This window comes from Zingiber officinale, chromosome 3A (genome assembly GCF_018446385.1).
Source record: "Zingiber officinale cultivar Zhangliang chromosome 3A, Zo_v1.1, whole genome shotgun sequence".
In the NCBI taxonomy this organism is placed as follows: Eukaryota; Viridiplantae; Streptophyta; class Magnoliopsida; order Zingiberales; family Zingiberaceae; genus Zingiber; species Zingiber officinale.
Window position 1 is genome coordinate 50,118,014 of NC_055990.1, and position 5,452 is coordinate 50,123,465.

The 5,452-nt window shown below is 38.5% G+C and overlaps 1 non-coding gene across 1 annotated transcript; it reads left to right on the plus strand.

Moving 5' to 3' along the window:
- The first annotated feature begins 3,655 nt into the window (after positions 1-3,655).
- On the plus strand, positions 3,656-3,761 carry LOC122054383. Its single transcript, XR_006132703.1, has one exon. It is a non-coding gene; the product is annotated as a small nucleolar RNA R71 (small nucleolar RNA).
- Positions 3,762-5,452: the final 1,691 nt, after the last annotated feature.

Sequence of the window (5,452 nt, forward strand, 5' to 3'; positions counted from 1 at the left end):
GGGGAAGAACAACCTCAAAACATAAAGAAAAGCATACTTACAACCCTAGAAGAAAAGGAAGAAGAGATGCTTGATGATTCCGATGTCTTGGGGGTACTTCCTTGCTCCAGAGATGGACGAATCGTGAAGAGACGGTGGTTGATGAAGCTCGACAGCTTTTCCCGAGGGGAGGGACGAAGTCCCAAACCAAAGATGATCTAAAAATAGGTTTCTTGACCCTTTTATAAGCTAGGGTATGGGCGTCGCACGGCCCGTGGTCTTCGTCACATGGCCGTGTGGAATCTACACGGCCTCATACGGCTTCCTCTCGGAATAAGTCACACGGTCGTGCAAGGTTGCACAGCCGTGGCCTTCTACTTCTCTGCAAAGGTCACACGGTCGTGTAGAGTCACACGGTCGTGACCTTCCTCCCCTCTGGAATGTTGGCACGGTCGTGCCATTTGGCACGACCGTGTACTGCTTGGCCACGGGTTGATTCGCACGGCCGTGCCATTCGACACGGCCAAAGCCCTCTTCATCTCTGGATTGCAAGCACTGCTGTGCCATTTGGCACGGCCGGAACATGCTCATGGCCATACGGTCGTATGGCCTTGCACGGCCCAAGCTCCTATGTACACTTTTGCTCCATTTTCGCTCCAAATAACGTCCTGTCAACAAGAAAATAAGCAAAGAGCAGATTTCCGAACAAATATAATGAAAGTATGACATTATAAATAAATAGGGTGCAATAAACATAGAATATGCTATTAAATACAAGTAGATGTGCGTCCAAACATTCATAAATGATCATAAGATCTACGCACATCACACCCCCAGACTTAAACCTTTGTTTGTCCTCAAGCAAAACCCGCAATCTAGATTCATGTGGTTAGATAGTGCATCATAATCTCTAGCAAGTCAATATAATTCTATCAAATGATTTCATTGATGATCAAGATACAAAAGTAGTTTAAGTATGACCTAAGTAGTAGTCCTCCGTGCTCAGTGTGAAAGTGGCCTAAATTTATCAAGTTTCAATCCCTAAGTCTAGTCAAGTCGTCATAAAATTGTGTTCCTTATGCTTCCGGCGATAGGCACTTACCTGCCACACGCAAGGTTCGTTCCCCTTAAAAATGATATGCATCATCTACACAAGGTCTCAAAGGAATACTCAGTATCAAGAGAAACATAGCATTCATTTCCCCAGTAACCTAACTCGGTCTCAAGGGGTGAATTGCTAGTTTCCACTCACGACAATAAATTTTTTATCCCTTATTTTTTTTTCCAATCAAATTTTTTTTTTCTTTTTGAATGTTTGCAATGTACCAAACTTGAACAAACTTTCTTTTTTTTTTATTTTTTTTTATTTTTTTGGGATTGATTTTTCCAAACGAGCTTACATTATCTTAGTTTATCCAGTAACCAAAATGTAGTTAAGAGGTCACCATAGAAGCACAAGTACTAGTCCAATTCTATGAATCATGACTATTTTAGAGTTATCAACTATCAAAAATAGGCATAGTGTGTAGAGATCCTAAAACAAGGCCAATACTTAAACTCTTATAGTAAAAGCATTGCTCACTTCATGCTATCAAAGATAGAAAAAGATATATTACTAAACATACTAGCACCATAAGTAACACATAAAATCTAGAATAAACGTGCTAGTATTTTGCAATAAGGAACAAACAATCATGATGTGATGTAAGATGTAACTACAAAAATTTTATTATGCAAAAAGAAGAAAACAAAAATAAAAACCAAATGCATCTAATACATCCCCCCAGACTTCAACTTTTCATTGTCCTAATAAAAACTAAAAATAAAGTGGAGGAGATTAAAAGTAAGAGAAGTTACCAAATGATGCGTGTCAAGTATCCATATCATTAACTTCTCTATCATGTAATTGCACTCCTCCTAATCTTTGAGTCCTATAAAAGAAGATAGACAACAAAAATTAAGTAGAGGATACATGTTTATTATAAAGAAAGAACTAAAGATATAAAATAAAACAAGGAAAATAAACTTGGGTTGCCTCCCAAGGAGTGCTTGTTTAAGGTCATTAGCTCGACCACCTCATTAGATTCATCAAAATCTCGCTCTTGGAGAGGTAAGATATTTTAGAACCCTCTTACCAAGGGCTCTTATTATGAAGGGAGCTTTCATCAAAAAGTGAAGAATCACTCTCTCCATCTTCGTCTTCTTGGAAATTCTTTCAGGAGGTCGAAGACGGTTCAGATCGAACTTCCAATTATAGGCCCCATGAAAATCTGCACACCCAAAAGAAAAACATACCTCTCCCAAGCATGGTATATTAGATGGAACTAGAACCTTATTAATATGAATTAAGTATGTATCAAAAATTGAATCACATCCAATAAAATCAATTATAGGTACATCTATGAAATTTTCTAAAAGATCACTAAGAATACTTACCTTGCATTGTTGAGATGTACCTGAAAGTTCTAAACAATGGGATGTGACTTCTTCAAAATTAGGAATTGGTTCTGGTTCTGGTTCTAGCTCAGGTGGAAGTGGCTCTGAAAGTAGTGATTCTTGGGGCTTTGCTTTTGTTGCACAAGTCCCTACACATTGGTCCACAACATGTTCAATCCTTGCAACTCTCATAATCTCAGAAGGTTGTGTGGATGAAGGAGGTGATTCTTGAGATGTTGTTTCCACACCACAGCTCCCTACACTTCCTTCCAAATCATAATTATCAACACAAGCATCGAAAAATAAACCAACGTCTATATATTCAACAGGAGAATCAACTATAGGAGGATCATTGACTTCGTTTGCATTTTTACGTTGATCTACCTCAATACATTCATCATATGAAAATTCAATGTCACTATAACATCCTGTAAAATCTGGAGGAAGATCTGAAAACTTATTATCCACTGCATTATTATCACAATCCTCATCTGAAAAGTCCTCATCTTCATATACATCCAGAAATCTACACTCAAGCATTTTTGTATCACAGAATTTTCCAAGATCTTTATCTTCATTGACCCTCACTAGCCTTTGTGGAAAGGGAACCTTTAGTGAAGATCCTGGGAAAGGTACTTCCTTTTTTTCATATTCCTTTTGAGCTTGTGGAGGAGGTCCAATTTGCATATCTAGTGTAGGTGTGATCAATCGTTGAGGGAAAGGTACTTGTGGCCTTTGGGAAATTCCTGGAGTAATAGAGCTGAGTTTTTGTGGTCTTCTATTGTTCTTCTCCTCAATTCTATACAAGTCATTTTTCAGAAGTTCTTCATGATTCTTGCCGCTCCTCAACTTAATATCATTACAATTTTCACTAGATCTTATTTGTATAGGAGGGGGATCTTCTTTGAACCATTTTGAAACTATGCTCTCAATCTTTGCCCCCAAATGTTTGAACTCCTCATTCTGTGACTTCCGAATTTCGACATTCTTGGGTGGTTGAATTGTAACTCGTTTGACGGGCTCTCTATCATATATGGCTTGTACTTCTTGAGAGTCTGAGGGAGATTCCATCCAACTTTTGTTCGACCATCCATGGAGGTTCAATGTCTCTTGATCAATTAATGTATAAGCTTCTTCTATACTCTTGTCCATAAATGAACCTCCAGCTGATGAATCTAACAAACACTTATCTTAAAAAGAAATTATCCTATAGAATATGTGTAGAATCAACCATTTCTCCAAGTCATGGTGAGAGCACTACCTTTGTAGACTCTTGAATCTGTCCCATGCTTCAAATAAAGATTCTCCATTTGCTTGAACAAAATTTGTGATGCAACTCCTCATGTAGATTGTTCTGCTTGGAGGGAAAAAATGATTCAGAAATTGCTGCTCCAATTGTTCCCAACTTGTGATACTTTGAGGGCGGAGAGAATATAACCAAGTCCTTGCTTTGTCCTTGATGCTAAAAGGAAATGTCATCAATCGAACTGCATCCGCTGACACTCCTTCATAGTCCGCCATATCACAAAGCTCTAGAAATCTCTCAAGGTGCAGATAAGGACTTTCTGATACTTCTCCTCCAAATTTATGACATTGTATCATGGAAATTAACTCTGGGTCTAGTTGGAAACTTTTTGCTTCAATATGAGGCTGCACAATAGGAGATAAAAATCTTACATAAATGGGTGCAGAGAAATCTCTTAAGGACCTGCTTGACATATTAGTGCTCATGGTATCTAAGAAAAAAAATTATGAGAAGAATTTAAAATAAAAAAATAAAATAAAAAAATAAAAGATAAGAAATAAATTGCTATATGAAAAAAAAATAAAAAAATAAATGCAAAATTTAAAAACAAGAAAGAAAACACAGATTCTTTTTTTTTTTTTGAATTATGAAGATGGAAAAACAAAAACTAATCACAAGTCTAGACTAACTAAATTGCTAATCTACTAATGTTATTGCGAACAGACCCCGGCAATGACACCAAAAACTTGTTACGCAACCGCAAGTGTATGGTTTTATCATCAGTAATAAAAATATCGAATCCACAGGGACTATTGATTAAGCACTAGAGATGTCACAAGGTAAGTTATCTAGACGGTCAAAAGCTGGCTCTGGCGTTTGCAAACTAACGAGGGTGATTGGAAAGGGAAAGAGAAGGATGAGAGAAAGAGAAAGAACTGATCTTAGATGGAATGAGCTTCGGGAGATGGATTCTAGGATTTCGATTTCATTGTAATACTAGGAGATACTACATAGATTTCTTAGTTTCTACCCTCTAAATCCATGCTCTTGTAGGAAGTTAGATTGTTCAATATCCCTAAGTATTGAATAGAAATGATCCCAGTGAAATCCTGCAACGGTTAACCCCCCTGTCACAAGTGCGCCTCGGTAGATCACTGGGATACACACTAGTAAATAACAATAAGGATAAGGGTTACCTACCTCCTTATGGAGGAATTGCCTCTCCCTTCAAGAGAATGTCCTAGGCGCCCGTGAATGGGTTACTCTTGTCACTAGAGCCCCCGGGGTATACGATCTAGAGCACTCTCTTTACGAGAGCAGCAATTCCTAAGGGATTGTTTCTCCTTTTAAGGGAACGTCTTAGACGTCCGGAAAGGGTTACCCCTGTCACTAGGGTACCTTGGTCAATACGCTCTAAGGTATCCCCTTTGCGGGATCAACAATCCTCCACATCAAGCAATCAAAGCATAGAAACGTATACATGGCACACACGCAACTCATCAAGCACGAACAAGGCATCAACAGGTCATTGAATAGAAATAAGGTGAATCTACATAGTTCTACATCTCCATCATATTACAAATACTTCCTAATCCTAGGACAAGATGTCTACTCCATTGTGGGGGAAGAACAACCCCATAACATAAAGAAAAGCATACTTACAACCCTAGAAGAAAAGGAAGAAGAGATGCTTGATGATTCCGATGTCTTGGGGGTACTTCCTTGCTCCAGAGATGGACGAATCGTGAAGAGACGGCGGTGGATGAAGCTCGACAGCTTTCCCCGAGGGGA